Source organism: Lynx rufus, unplaced genomic scaffold, assembly GCF_022079265.1.
Source record: "Lynx rufus isolate CCGP_SWC_20201006 ecotype Redwood Valley unplaced genomic scaffold, mLynRuf1.p SCAF_13, whole genome shotgun sequence".
Taxonomy (NCBI): Eukaryota; Metazoa; Chordata; class Mammalia; order Carnivora; family Felidae; genus Lynx; species Lynx rufus.
The window spans coordinates 50,519,266-50,536,385 of NW_025814827.1; positions in this window are offsets into that span (position 1 = coordinate 50,519,266).

Sequence of the window (17,120 nt, forward strand, 5' to 3'; positions counted from 1 at the left end):
AAACCCACCAGAGACTCCAGGTTCCTGCCATTGGAGCGAGATTCCATTTAAGTCCCTTAGTTACCCCATATCCAGGGACAAATTCATTCCTTCCCTTCTCTTCTCTTCCCTTTCAACCTCCCTCTCCACCCTCTTTCTCTTTCTTTTGCATAAATCAACCAAAGTATGTTTCTATTGCCTACAATCCAAGGAATTGAATGTGACACTTGCTCTAGAGTATTCAGCCAGAACATGTGTTAAGTGCTGAAATTTGAACTTAAGTCTAGATAACTCCAAAGTTTGTTTTCTTAACCGTTATATTTTATACTGTGACTGCAATGCTCAAGTGCACCTCTGGTTATTACTGCTTGAATGCATACGTATTCAGTGTTATCCAATTTTGCACAAGCTACTTTCTCTACTAAGATAGGCTTTCTTGGGGCGCCTGGGTGGCTTGGTCTGTTAAGCGTCCGACTTCGGATCAGGTCATGATCTCACGGTCTGTGAGTTCGAGACCCGCGTTGGGCTCTGTGTTGACAGCTCAGAGCCTGGAGCCTGTTTCAGATTCTGTGTCTCCCTCTCTCTCTGCCCCTCCCCTGTTCATGCTCTGTCTCTCTCTGTCTCAAAAATAAATAAACATTAAAAAAAATTAAAAAAAAAAAACTAAGATAGGCTTTCTTTGCTTTCCTTTTCCTCCCAGTTCTACTGAAATCCTTCCACTGACCATCAGAGTACCCACTTCCTCTAAAATACTGATTAAATTCTTTAAACCATAGAGACACTCTCCTCATGACAATTATTATTTACTGGTGTAATTTGAGACAGAAGGATCAAAGCCAAGAATAACTCTTTAGCTTGAAAAACCACCATTGGTTCCCTATGACTTGCAAGATAAAATCTAAACCTCAGAACTTCACATGCAAAGCATTTTTCAGTCTGGTCCAAATCTACCTCCCTAGTTACATCTATGCTACTTCCTCCCTTCCTCCTTCTCCTCAGCCTTCAAGGGCTTCCTCTCCAGCTACACAAATCAGCCTCTTCTCATAATCAGGTGTAAATCTGTTAGCCTTTTACACATAATGCCCTAACAAACTTTATTGTAAAGCTTCCTTGTGACAAATCTTTTTTTTTTTTTAATTTTTTTTTAACGTTTATTTATTTTTGAGACAGAGAGAGACAGAGCATGAACAGGGGAGGGGCAGAGAGAGAGGGAGACACAGAATCTGAAACAGGCTCCAGGCTCTGAGCTGTCAGCACAGAGCCCGATGTGGGGCTCGAACTCACAGACCGTGAGATCATGACCTGATCCGAAGTCGGACGCTTAACAGACCGAGCCACCCAGGCGCCCCATGACAAATCTTTTTTACATTTTCTTGTATCCTCCTCCTCCTTGTAGCTAAAGTGGTATTTATTTATTTATTTATTAGATTTATTTATTGAAATAAATAAATAAATAAATCTGAGTGAATTAACATACAGTGTAGTATTGGTTTCAGGAGTAGAACCCAGTGATTTATCACATATAACATCCATTGCTCTTCTCAACAAGTGCCCTTCTTAATGCCCATCACCCATTTAGCCCATCCCCCCATCTTTCCTCCCCAATGTTGATAGCAGTACTATCAACAATAACCAAATTATGAAATGTCCATTCACTGATGAATGGATAAAGAAGATGTGATATCTATACATATAGATATAGATTAGATATATATAACAGAATGCTACTCAGCAATCAAAAAGAATGAAATCTTGCCATTTGCAACAACATGGATGAACTAGAGTGTATTATGCTAAGCGAAGTAAGTCAAGCCTAGAAAGACAAATATCTTCTGATTTTCCTCATATGCGGAATTTAAGAAACACAATAGATGAACATAGGGGAAGGGAAGGAAAAATAAGATAAATGCACTGTCTTGCATCCTTGCATTGAAATGCACTGTCTTGCATTGAAATATTTACTTTCATGTGTGGTGTAGAGCAAAACAGACACCATTCAGGCAGTGAAAAAACCAGATTAGTTAGCCGCTTCTGATCTGAAGGGTTTACATAACTTATTACTCTATTTTTATAGCTAGGAATTCTAATTAATTTATTAATTATGTGGAAAGTGTATGGGGAGAATGGCTGTTAACATGATAAATCTGAGTTACCCTCAAAGGAGCACTTACTCATTCTATAGAGAAATCATACTATATCATTGTTTAAATCCACAAATAGGGGCGCCTGGGTGGCGCAGTCGGTTAAGCGTCCGACTTCAGCCAGGTCACGATCTCGCGGTCCGTGAGTTCGAGCCCCGCGTCAGTCTCTGGGCTGATGGCTCGGAGCCAGGAGCCTGTTTCCGATTCTGTGTCTCCCTCTCTCTCTGCCCCTCCCCCGTTCATGCTCTGTCTCTCTCTGTCCCAAAAATAAATAAACGTTGAAAAAAAATTAAAAAAAAATAAATAAATCCACAAATAAATATTATAACAGAAACAGTGAAAAAAATTCACATTTTTTGACATTTTATTAAAACAATGCCGAAGCTTATGTCATCATTACTGATATTTTGCCTCAAGGCTTTTGGCTCTTTGAACACAACATCATGTTGTACAAAATACAATGGAATATTTTCCTATAGGTTAGAAGGAGTATGGTGTAAACTGCTGGAAATAAGTTATCTGAGAATAAATATATTAGGAGATACAGAATGCCTTTTGTATGCTTATAAAGAAAGAAGACATCAGATGCCTAGAACTTGATGTTAACAGTTTATATAGTAAATGCAACACCTCAACTTGTCCTTGAAGCACGACTTTTAACACAAGACTTAAGCAGTCAGTCATAGCTTCTTTTCTCTACTTTAAGAGAAGGTGGAACACGTTTGCTGCTTTCTTACTTTGGTACTGATTCAAATAAATATTGGTGTATTTTGGGTTTCTAGATTTTTGGGGCATGGGGGTTGAGCATGGGACTTCTTTGCAACCGTGTCCCCAGATGTTAGGACTTTTTCCACTGTGCATAGAAATATGAATATATTTATATATCGGAGTGACACTTCTACAGGAAGCCTAGAGACCTATCTGTTTACTACATGTCACTGAAGTTGAAGTGTAAGTGTGGGTAAATTTCACTGCTTGTTTAGGCTTTAGGAATATAATTACTCAGTGTTAGACAATAAGAAATGGAAAACACTTAAGTGGCTTTCTTATACCTGGATCTGTTGATTTTGTTTTGTCAATGAGGGCTTTCATTAAGAGCCACTGAAGGTTAGTCTCTCTCAATTGATGTAGTGGTAACAATTTACTCTCTCCTGCCATAGTAAAGATAGAACCTGTCCTTCAATCTGTTTGTGGTAGAGATTTTTTTTTTAAAGTATAAACATTGAATTCCTCTGCTTATTTGGAGATGGAAGGTCATTAACAGGGCACTTGAGCAGATTGGAATTACAGTCAATTGAGACGCTGAAACATCCTAAATGGCCTAATGCAGCAACTAAGTGCTTCTTAAATTCCAAAACTTTTACTTGAGCACAGCAATCATGAGTTTCCACTGCCTTTAGTAAATACTGTTTTTTATAGTTTTGTGTGAGGAAGCAACACAAATTTAAATTACTGAGTTCAGATTTTTTTGCTTACCCATATTCATTCATCAAGATGTAAATGTGAAATTTGATTCTAACTTAATTATATGGTTAAATCTTGAAATTAATAGAAAAGTTAGTGAAAAGTAATTTAGTGGTACAGCTAATGTCACTGCAATTTACTTGAACTGTTTGAGATTTTATATTAAGTTTGTACTCTTATAGCCATACATATGGAGAATATGTATATATGTATGTGTATTTCTTTTCTAGCTTATAATCTCTTAAATGTTGGTTTAACTCCTAGAAAAAAGGAAACTCATTTCCAGTACACAAAGATAAAAAGATTTTTGTGGTTCAAGGTAGAGAATGGACTACAGAATATAAAGAAGGAAAACCCAACATAATACACTCAAACATTAACAGGTTACAGATATCAGATGTATAATTCCAGTGAGCAAACACTAGGAAACGTGCTACAGAAATCCCAAAGAGCCACTGATGGAAGAATACGAGGCCCAGAGGACAAATAAAAGAGCCATTTTTGAGTTAACAAGGACATCAGTTCCCCCATTTTTTTCTTTAAATGTTCTACTTAATTTTCTTCTATTTTTTAATTTTTTTGATGTTCTACAAATACGTTTTATGCATTTTTCTCTTCGTTGCACCTTTGATCTTCATGCCATAAAAGACAAAGACAATTAAAGGGAGGGAGCCAAGAAAGCATTGTGGAAGTGTCAGCAGCAATCATGTTTATCGAGGCCAGACAAAATACAGCACATGAAAATGATGCATATCTAAAGTTCTGCCATAAATAACTCTAGTAGATATAACAATGAATTACTAAGAAGAGTTGGATCTTAGTCCTGGTATCATCACTCACCAACAGTAAGATCAAGGTCATTTGACTTTTCTTGCCTTGGCGTTCCACATCTGCTAAATGGAAGGATCTCATTAGATGACCTGTGAGGTTATATACAACTCTAAAATCTATGATGTTAGGTGAACTTAAAAGTTGCTGAAATTATTTCTTTGTCATTTATTCAACAAATTCAAGTTGCTAATGAAAATAAGTTAATAGGATTTTTGATAATTACTACAGTATGAATTCGAGAATGCAGTCTCTGTTAACAACAATGATGGAATAAGCGAGACAGGGAGAAGGGTAGGTTGTGAGGAAGGCATATTTAGTCTTACAATACAAACTAAAAAACTGAAATGATATACAGTGATAGGCACTGTATTGATAATAGTTCAGCGCTGTGAGTTCTTGAAAGGCTGAACTTTTGGAGATGGAAACTGTGAGCTAGGAAATAGGATGCCAGTGGTACAGGTGTAGACATCTTTCTGAGATCAGAGTTAAATGGGAGGCAGGAAATGAGGTGGCAATTAAGTAATCGACTGCTGTCAAGATTAGATTTTTTTCAAGACAGTCTAGGTCAAGGTCAAAGGTAATGGCAGGGTTGAACAAAATAAGAATCAGATTTTTTTTTCCATTTCCTAGATAAATATATCTGAAAAACTTCTATAGATTTTATTCTGGGGCAGCAATGCATATTTTGTAAACACAAATTTTCAAGCCTCATACTAGTAAATAATATGTTTGAGACTCACTTGTGCATACCTGGCATGGCCCCAGAATAGTACTGAGAAAACAACACCTCTTTTATCATGCTTGGGTACAAAGTCTATCAAATAATAATACGCATTTTTTGAAATGACTAAATATATACTTACATAGCAGACTATTCAAAGCCATTATAGAGTAGTAAGCAAATAATAAATGTTCAAAAGTCCATAACTACACATTCATGTAATATACAGCTGTCACCTTCAATAGATTAAATAATGTAACTTCTCAACCATGGTTCTTTAACCAGTATCTGTAACAGCTTAAATAGATAACTTTTAAACCTAATCTTGAATATGTAGAGGAAAAAGGTATTTACCTTTCTTATGTAGAAGTTGTTGCAATTACTATTTAACTGTTTGTTGCAACAACATTTAACTGTTGTTTGCAAAACATTTTGATTTTGAATGCTATTGTTGTAAAATGTTATTAACTTTTTTAATGTTTATTTATTTTTGAGAGAGAGAGAGAGCAGGGGAAGGGCAGAGAGAGAGGAAGACACAGAATCTGAAGCAGACTCCAGGCTCTGAGCTGTCAGTGCAGAGCCAGATACGGGGCCCTAACTCAAGAACTGTGAGATCATGACCTGAGCAGAAGTTGGATGCTTAACCAACAGAGCCACCCAGATGCCCTGTAAAATATTACTTTATTGCATATAAAATATATAATAATGAAAACTGCTCATAAAATAAATTATTGAAGGACAAAGAAAGACCATCACTTTTAATGTGTTCATTGATAATCAGTAGGGATTTGCTTAAAACAAAATGTTTTTGCTGATGATGTGAACTTGACCCGCTCCCTACCAGTAGGTATAAAACAGGAATTTACTTTCCCATGGAACTGTGGTTGTTATCTTCAATAATTCAAGAGGATATGTTTCCAGAAAAATTTTAATGGGTGATAAGGTACTTACTTAGATCTTAGAATATTTTAAACTATATTTAAGAAATTCATTTTATCATTTCATTGTTGGGATTTATGGATAACTGTATTCATATTTCATATTAGTAAGTCAACAGATCATGATAACTTTCTGTATTTTATCAGGTCTCCATTCTTGCTCCAGTAGACAGCTGAACATTTCTTAGCACTCTCTGAAGGTAAAATAATCATATTCACTGCATTACCTATCTGTAAGTCTGTGTAGCAAACAATGACAGGAAAAGGTTAAAAAGTTATGGGTTGTTTTCAGTGCTTTCTTAAGCATTGTGTCATTTTGTTTTACTACTATTTCAGACAAAACCCTGGTTGTAGTCCTAGGTGGTGGCTTGGCAGTACATAGTTTATGCAAGTTGTAAACATCATAAAAAAATCAGTCTTAGGGGCGCCTGGGTGGCGCAGTCGGTTAAGCGTCCGACTTCAGCCAGGTCACGATCTTGCGGTCCGGGAGTTGGAGCCCCGCGTCGGGCTCTGGGCTGACGGCTCAGAGCCTGGAGCCTGTTTCCGATTCTGTGTCTCCCTCTCTCTCTGCCCCTCCCCCGTTCATGCTCTGTCTCTCTCTGTCCCAAAAATAAATAAACGTTGAAAAAAAAAATCAGTCTTAGCAGTAAAGCACATCCACCTGATGCATCTCTGTCAGAGTAGTCCCTCCATCTTTCTATCTCTCTGCTACTTGGAGTTTGCCTAATTTAAACCTACCTGTAAAACACAGGAAATGTTGTTCCTTAAGTTAAAAATGCTTTTAATTTGTGATAATCATAAACCCTTCCCAACACCAATATCAGACTGCAAGAGACTTTGCTCCTATTTAGGGAGGAAATTAAAGCTTTGGTGAAAGATTCATCTCAACCACCCATTCATTCTCTGAACATCTGCTTTCTTTCTCCTACTCCCTTAGCCTCTTTCTTTCTAGTGGTGCCTTGCTCAGTCTAAAAACTTTTCCAATTCTCTTGCACTAAAAGTATTTTCTTTCATATATCTTTTGGCATTCACTATATTCTCTTTCCCTCCCACCCACACTTACTGAACAATTGGTTTCATCTCAGATGTCTATTACCTCATCCCACATTCATCCTTCAACTGCTTGCAACCTAACTTCTGTCCCCATCACTCTGAGAGACTATTTGTGCTGAGGTCACTGGGGATCAAACCCAATGTACAGTTCAATCTTTATCTTACCAGACAGTTCTTTTTCAGTGAATACTAATGATGACCTTCTCTCCTGAAACTTTTCTATTCCCTAATATTCCATGACACTATACTCACTTGGTTCTTCTTTTCCTGTCTCATTCATTTAGTTTGGCCCTTACATAACTGCTATTAAACATTACATCCACGATCATGATTTCAAGCATACTCAACCTATGTGTAGATGATTTCCAAGTCTCTATCTCCAGCCTATATTTAATTTGTACTTTATTTAGGCTACATATTCTCAGTTGCAAACACCCCCTAGAGCGTCAAACTCAACAGACCTGAAAGGAAACTTACTTCCCCCCCCCCCCTTAAAGGAGTTCATATCCTATATTTTCTGCCTAATTTGCCTGGATCAATTTCTGTTCCATCACTTAAGCTTGAAGCCTAGTTCTTGACTTCTTTCACTCTCTTTTTCTCTCCACATTTGAAACCTTAAAGTATTGTATTTCAGCAATTATAGATGTAGATTTCACATTTTAACATCTCTGAAATCAGGATACATCTCAACAAGCAACAATTAATGTATTGTTATAGTTTGATTAGCAGAGATTTTATTCCCTCTTAGTGGCACAAAGAGAAATGTTGTATACTATGGTTCAGCCCATGGTGCCTTACATTAGATGAAATACAGTACTTAATAAATCTATCTCAGTATCTCCAACTGCACTACTATTCCTAGAATTCAAAAGTCTTCCTGCTTTCTGTCTAACAATTTTATTCATTATTCTCAACATTTTGAGAGTTTTGTGTTTATAATGCAATCTGATTATGGAATTGTTCTATTTTAATCTTTCAGTTACTCCCTATATCACCTGGGGAATAAAGCCCAGTTATTTACATGGATTCAAAGCTGCCCATGCTCTAATCCCTAATTTTCCACATCAGTCTCCTAGGGAAAGATCTTTTCTCTTGTGCTCCCTCTCCTTGAAAGCTTCCCTTCACACACATGATGAACATACCTCTTTAAGACTCAGCATCTAGGAAAGGAGACACTTAATCTAAAGAGGATTAGATGTCCCACAATAATTTAGGCATATCTACATCATTGTGCTTCCCTCATGTACCATGAGTTTTATCAGACTGCCTCCTTGACAGTGTTTTTTTTTTTTGAGGGCAGATTCTATATTAATTTTTGTATCTCTGGAACCCAATATAGAACCTGGAACCTGGAAGAATCATGGTAGCTATTATTGACTAAAAATACTGACTGGGATATATCAGTGGAAAAATGAAAGTTAAAACATTGTTGAAAGATATGACTGCTCATGAATAACACAAGATGGGAAAATAAAAGTTTAAGAATTCTGGAGAACACGCATATTTAAGGGGTGTACAGAGGAAGATGTGCCTAGAAAGGAGACTGTGAAATAGAGAGTAGAGATCTATAATCTTGATTGAATTAGTGGTGGCATAGAATCTTATCTTGTTCTGTCAACCATAGTTGTCCTTCCCTCCCAAACTCCCATAATCACCCCATCCCTATTCCTCATCCATCTGCCCTGATGAGTTGATGCCTGAGCTATGGTCTGAAGGATATTAATCAGATTCAGAGCAAAGGGAAGAATATTTCAGGCAAACAGTCTGGCATGTGCAAGTTTCCTGTGCATGGCTGATGCAGAAAGGTGTGGGTGAGTATAAAATGAGGCTGGAGAGTAATTGGGGCCAGAGAATGCAAGGCCTCCTGAATCATATTCTGGAATTTTTCCCTTGGTGCCATGGAAAGTCAGAGGAACGTTTTAACTCTTAGCACAGGAGGTCATGTGATACATTTCCTCAAGGTCATCCTGTCTTGATTGGAAGGGAACTAAAGTGGACATAGGAGAACAATTAAAGGAAATCAGTAAGGCATAGAAAAAGGAAACAATGGGGCACCTGGGTGGCTCAGCTGGTTAAACACCTGACTTTGGCTCATGGCATAATCTTGCAGTTTGAGAGTTCAAGACCCGCGTCAGGCTCCTCTGCTGTCAGCATAGAGAGTGCTTCAGATCCTCTGTACTCTTCTTTGTCTGACCCTCCCCTGCCTGTGTTCCCTCTCTCTCTCTCTCTCTCTCTCAAAAATAAAATAAACATTTAAAAAATATTAAAGAGAAAAAGAACACGGGATTTATGGCTAAGCAGGCTTGAGATAGACCCAGATTGTGGCATTTTTATGACACTATGATTATTAAATGAGAAAACTTATAAAAAGCTTGACAAGCATTAGTTCTCTTCCACCTCTCCAAAGCCAGATTCTCTTTAAATGTCTGTCAAAGAACTATATGTTATGCACAAAGCATATTCACTTTCAAATTTAAAACTCACCTGCAGCTTATATTTAAGATTTATATTCTTCTGATATTGTTCTGAATAGCTATATTGTTGGTACGTATCTTTATACTTTTTTTACTCTTGGCTTTGTATTTATTTAATGTAAAAAGTAAATTCCAGTCTTATGAATCAAAACAAAAAAGTGTGTAAAACTCACTATATAGCCTTAATAAGTAGGTTGAGGTAAGTAGAGAAGATTACAATTTGGGCCAACCAACATCAACTCTAACCCCTTAAACAATGCCTCTTTTGTGTACTGCACTTCATATGGGTATCACAGTAGAACTGTGTAATGACAGCCCTAATAGCTACCAGTCATAAAGAAACAACAGAAGAACAAATGTTGAGACTTGAAAGTTGGAAGGATCAATAGCTAGATAGCATTTGTTATATGAGAACTGAAATTAGATCTTCAAAGAAATACTGCCGAAAGCAAAATAAATTAGGTAATTTAGTATGTTCAAAAAACAACTTATTTTAAAGTTTGACTCCCAACACACGCTATATATTCCTGTCACTGCTCATCTGGTTTAAAGGATTTATCCAATCCAACTTTTCTTTATCCTCTGGCTATTTTTATAGTTCAAGCCGCCCTATTTGGTGTGAGTTTTATAAAATACCCTCTGTGTTTTGAGGGTATGTGAGCTTCATCTTCTGTGGGTAAGATTCTTAAAGTTAGATATTATTTTTTATCCCTAGCATCTGAAAATCATGTAAAACATGGTGAATACATGAAGACATAGTCAGGTAAACATGTTAGTGTGGAGGGTCTCTGGTCAAACACTACAGCCTCAGAAAGCTCCTTACTATCTACTTTCATCTTCCCCTACTTTATGTTTCTTCCTGACGTTTATGGTGCCCTCTCTCTCTCAATCAATGTATGTATTGATATATATATACTGATATATATATCAATATATATATATACATACATACACACACACACACACATATATATATATATATATATATATATATATATATATATATATTATGTGTACTCAGTGTCCCTCACTAGAACATATGCTGCATGAGGGTGGGGACTGTGTCTTCCTTCCTTCTACATCCCCAGGGCCTTGAAGAGAGCTTGACACAGAATAGGTGCTCAAATAAATTTGATAAATGAGTGAATAATCAATATTTTTAGTGTCTCCTTTTCATATTTGTCAGTACTTGATAAGATAGCAGTAATAATACTGAGAAATTATTATTCTCTAATTATTGGGATATATTAGGGATCTCCAGAGAAACAGAACCAATAGGTTATATATATATACACACACATACATATATATATGTATGTGTGTGTATATACACACACATATATATACATATATACATATACAGGTTATTATATTAAGGAATTGACTTATGCAATTGTGGGGGCTGGAAGTCTGAAATCTGCAGAGCAGGCGGCAGGCTAGACATTCCAGCAGGAATTGATGTTGCAGTCTTGAGTTGGAAGGCAGTCTGGAAGCATAAAAACAAGAAGTTTCAAGACTTCAGTCTTTTCTTAAGGCTCTTAACTGATTGGATGAGGCTCACCCACGTTATGGAATAATCTGCTTTATTCAAAATCTACTGATTTAGATGTAAATAACATCTAATAGCAACATCTAGATTGGTATTTGACCAAAAATTGGGCACTATGACCTTCCCAAGTTGACGCATAAAGTGAACATGAGAGAAGACATGACTTTACCCTAATCCGTAAATCTTGTTTCTGTCACGGACTGCCAACAGGCAGCGTGAACTACCTATATTTTGCCTGCACAGCAGCTGCCAGCAGAGGGCAACCTCAGGCGCAAGTTTCTTAGGGTCTCAAGTCCATGCCTTATCTACTCAGTGGCATCTGCAGACCCCAGCAACCACACCACCTGGGAGAACTGCAGAGTCTCAGACTCCATCTACTACACTAGAATCTGCATATTAACAACATCACCAGGAAATTCCTGGGCACAGTAAGCAGCTACAGTGCTCTTCCCAGCGAATTTTGTACCAACAAGTCTTCATGTTCCACCCCCTCTACTTTACATATCTTCCTTCTTTGCACTTTTTATTTGCATTATGGTTGCTCATATAACCTGTCTGAGGGTAGAGAAGAGACCTACCTTAGTTGGCATTATCTGCTTTTCTCTACGTAGAAAGAACACTGGGGCCTAACAAAGATCAACAGTACGTCAGAAGCTCTACAAAGCATAGCCTTAACTTTAGTATCAGCCATCAAGGAAAAGGCAGTATGGTAGAAGGTAGACCGTACTATCCTAACAGGAGAGAAGGGTTTTTAATGTGAGTGCAACAGTTTCTAGCCATGTGACCTTGAAAAATATTTTATCTATGGGGCGCCTGGGTGGCGCAGTCGGTTAAGCGTCCGACTTCAGCCAGGTCACGATCTCGCGGTCCGGGAGTTCGAGCCCCGCATCAGGCTCTGGGCTGATGGCTCAGAGCCTGGAGCCTGTTTCCGATTCTGTGTCTCCCTCTCTCTCTGCCCCTCCCCCGTTCATGCTCTGTCTCTCTCTGTCCCAAAAATAAATAAACGTTGAAAAAAAAATTAAAAAAAAAAAAGAAAAATATTTTATCTTTGGCTGCAGTTTCCTATCTATATATTGAGATGTTTCGAGTAGTTTATCATCTTTGAGCTCAATCCAATCTCTAATATTCTGCTATCAAATAAGATAATTATATGAACGTACTCACAACCTATGAAAGAGCATGTTGAGAAGTAAAGTAATGATGAAGAGGACCGTTTGGTAGAGCATCAGAGTGTTCTCACAAAAGAGATCACAAAATATTGATAAATTCAATTTTTGAAGATTATGAAAAATTCAGCCTTAAAAAATCTATATGAATGAATTAAATAAGAGGATTTCTTTCTTTCTTTCTTTGTTTTTGGGTACAAAGTGGAGAAAGAATGTATGTGATTTGAATCAGATGGGAGAAGAATGGGGACTTTTGGAGGGGAAATGATAGCCCAGGAATTAGATCTATGGGATCCATAAATCATGGTTTGGCTAGTGCTAACCATGTACATAGTTATATAAAAGCAGGTGCCAATCCAGGGTTTGGACTGAGTGGTTTTAGATGAGCCAAGATACATGATTCTGCTGTAAAATAAACAAGAACCAGTTTTTAGAGTCTCAGATTTAACTAAATCCAAATTCCTACATGATCTCAGTTCTTATTGGTATTGGAAACCCTAGGATCTTGGATAGAGTTGTTGTAATTAAATCTGGAAAATAAAGCTTGTGAAGGACTGAAGACTGGACTGGTTATGAGTTGAAGCAGTCTTATTCATACATTCACCTAGGTACCTTGACTTTCCCTAACCATATCCACTCAGATAATACTCTATTCCCAAATTTATCCCAACTTTCTCCATGTTTCTCCATTTATAGGGCTGCTACAGATGAGAGGCCAGACTGCTATCATCTCTCACCTGGATGATTACAATAACTTGCAAACTAGCCTCAATGCTCGCCCTTGCCGTTCTACAGTCCATTTCCACAAAGCAGCCAGCTGGATCTTATTACAGTTAGAATCTTGTCACATGTCTTTATTTTTTAATTTTCTATTGCACTCAGAATTATAACTAAACCTCTTTCTGTGGTATATCCTCCCTCCAAAATCACTTATTTCAATTTCCTAATCATTCAACAGCTTTCAGACATACTGATCTCTATCATTCCCCATGTACCAGATTCTTCTCTACGTAAGAGTCTCCCTACCTGTTAGCATCTCCCCAAAATGTTCTCTGCCACTCTCTACATGTTGAGCTGCTTCTCATCCTTCAGTTTCAAGGACTCCACATTACAACAATCTTGGCCCAATCATGATAGATGATACATAACAGTTTAAATAAGGGAAGCTTAATATAAAGAACTTATTGGGGCACCTCGGTGGCTCAGTTGGTTGAGAGTCTGACTCTTGATCAAGTCATGATTGCAGCGTCATGGGATCTAGCCCAGAGTGGGGCTCTGTGCTGAACATGAAGCCTGCTTACGATTCTCTCTCTCTCCCTCTGCAACTTGTGGTGACTTTATGTACAATTACATACATTTTAAAAAGAAACAAAGTGTGAACTCCTCAAATTGCATACATTAAATACGTGCAGTATTTTATATCAGTTATACCACAACAAAGCAGCTGAAAGAAAGAAATAAAAAATTATTCTATATTATATAATTTAAATAATTCTTAATGTGGGGGAAATAACCTTTATATTTTCACAGGACACAACGGTTACTGGATTCTAATTACTTCACCATGTCATAGAATCATAAAGCTAGAAATCTTTCAACAATTAAAAAAATACTCAATAATGAACTAATATGCATGTATGAAGGAACATAGTCTGAAATACTTTTCACAGTTCTAAGTACTATAACCACTTATATATAAAAGTGTGGAATACATTCTGTTCTTATAATACCTGACCATGTGGCAGATGGAAAGCAGGGAAATATCCACTCCTTTTAGGCACATATATGTTTTTTTCTGCACTCACCAATCATATCTGATGATAGCACCTATCTTTTGGTGATTCCATATTTCCTACAAGTATGGTGCTTTGCTGAGCCAAAAGAGTCCATGGTTACTAATAGTTTAGTGTATGTTCCCTTTGCAAAGGCATCCATGTGAAGGTGAGGAAACAACATCTTTAAAGGGCAAAAGGGTAATGGAAGACAAGACTTGTAGGACAGAGCCTTGGATAATACTGAACAAAGGTGGATCAATACAAGGGGTCAGTGAAAGAGATAAAGAAGAAGCAAGAAGAATGAAATCAAGAGAATGTGATGTCATAATTCAGGAAGAGAGATGTTCAAGAATGAATGTGTAATCAACAAAGTCAAGTTGATGTTTTTGGATGACATGCTTACCATGTAATTAAAGAAGACATTGTCTGCCTTCATGGTGGGATATGCTAAGAAAAGTGATTACATTTGTGTGAGAAGAAAGGTTATATTTCATATTACCTTAAACAAAATATTTAAGTTCACTTTCGTTATTGGAAGGAACTGCTGTGGAAGGAAGGAAGTTGAGTGGTGTTGCAAAAAAAAATTTATTTATCCAGTTTTGTATATATATCCCGGTTGGAAAATAAGTTGGGCACAGAACTAAATAAGTTTTGTCAGTGGATGTTAATTTTAATTTCAAAATCCCTTGAAATGGTCTACAAAGAGGGAAATAATCTACAGACTTCAAATATGTGTCATATGAACATTTACATTATCTACAACATTATCTATATCCATCCTTTCTCATTAAAGCAAGAAAATATTTTTATTTTTATTTTTTAATGTTTATTTATTGTTTTGAGAGAGAGATAGAGAGTAGGGGAAGTGCAGAGAGAGAGAGGGAGAGAGAAAATCCTGAGCAGGCTCTGTACATGCAGTGAGGAGCCTAAAACAGGGCTCGATCTCACAAACCGTGAGATCTTGACCTGAGCTGAAATCAAGAGTTGGATGCTTAACTGACTGAGCCACCCAGGTGCCCCAAAACAAAACATTTTTTAAAAGAAGAGAAGGGACTTCCGGGGAAGATGACAGAGTAGGAGGATCCTAATCTTACTTTGTCCTAGGGATACAAGTAGACAACACCCACACCAGTGTAAATAACCTAGAAAATGACACAAAGCCTGGCAGAAAGACTCCACAGTTAAATGTAGAGAGGAAGCCACATCAAAGATGGTAAGAAGGCAGAGACATGAACAGGAGTTAAAGGAACCCATGGGAGGGGAAGAGCCAAGATGGCGGAACAGCATGGAAGTTTTTTGTGTGTCTCGAGTCCATGAAATACAGCCAGACCAACACTAAACCATCCTACACACCTAGAAAACTGATTGGAGGATTCACACAACAATCTGCACAACCTGAACCACAGAATTCAGCAGGTATGTGGTGCAGAGAGGTGAATTTGGGGAGTGAGAAGCCGCGGAGGGTAGGGGACAGCTTTTGTGGGCGGAGAGAGGATGGAGACTGGGGAGGGGGCTGAGAATACGGGAAAAGTACCCCTCCCTAAAAGCAGCTGTAGAGAAAGTGGAAAATTGGAAACAGCCGCAGGGACTAAACTAAAAAGGGAGAAAGAAAGGAGAGGGTTTAAATTCCATTAAGACTATAAACAAGGGGAGCGCAAAGGCTGCAACTCCTCAGCTCGATACCTGGCGGTGCTCTGGTGGGAAGGGCAAATCCCCAGGAACAGAGTGGGGTCTGGGAGGTTCTTGGGCTACACAGGGAAAAGTGGCTCCATTGTTGGAAGGACATTTGGTAGAGACTGTTGAAGCCACCTGGTCCCAGCAGACCCTGGAAGACAGCCACACTGGCTGGTGCTGGGGCAAGGTTGTTGAGGGTGAAGCCTGGTGTCAGATGTGTGTTGTGTTTTTCCATAATCCCTGAAACGCTGCTGCTACACTATCTCGCGAACTTTTTCTGGGGCGAGCTGGCACCTGGCTGCAGTCTCGGGGCACCGGCAGCAGCAGGGTCCAGCAAGCGTTCCTGGGTGCAGCTGACATTCGGCCAGTGCTCATTTGGCCGTTGCTTGGTAAGACCCTCCCGCAGAAGAGTGGAACGGGCCAAAGCCACAGTCTTTCAGAAGTAAGGGGCTGGGGAAAACAGCCGTATCTGAGACAAAACTCAGGAGAGAGGTACTGCCTGAGGCCTGGTCACAGAGCATGAAAAAGCGGGGAGTGGACCAAAGCTGAAGACAGAGGACGGGTATGCGATTGCTGATTCAGAAGAACAGATGGGGTAGCTGGGTAGCACCATTTTCACCACTCCCGCACATGCGCATACGCACTATGAGCATGGCCACAACCCACCCCAGTAGGCTAGGAGCGCCATCTAGTGGACAGCGGAGCTGTTACACTGAGCTCCGCCAAACTGGGCCAACATCGCTCTTCAAGAACACCAGTCTCACCCCTGGCTTAGTTTATGGACTATAAAGCGCTACATAGACTGACTTCTAGGGGAAAACGAAGAAATTTCATTCCTACTTAAACCTGTTAGCAGGTTCATCTATTCAATTTTTTTTCTTTTTCTCTTTTACACCTCTTCTTTTTATTGAATAAAGAGAAAAACTTCATTTTTGTTTTCAATTTTCATTAAAAATATTTTTAATTTTTGGGGCGCCTGGGTGGCGCAGTCGGTTAAGCGTCCGACTTCAGCCAGGTCACGATCTCGCGGTCCGTGAGTTCGAGCCCCGCGTCAGGCTCTGGGCTGATGGCTCGGAGCCTGGAGCCTGTTTCCGATTCTGTGTCTCCCTCTCTCTCTGCCCCTCCCCCGTTCATGCTCTGTCTCTCTGTCCCAAAAATAAATAAAAACGTTGAGAAAAAAAAAAAATTAAAAAAAAAAAATTTTAATTTTTATTACTATATTTTTTACTTTTGTGTAAATTTTTTCAAATTCCATTTTATTTCCATCATTTTATTTTAGTCTATTTCAGTGTATTCATCTTTTCAAATTTTCAAACAATTTCCTTTTTTTCTTTCTTTCTTTTTTTGTTTTTCAT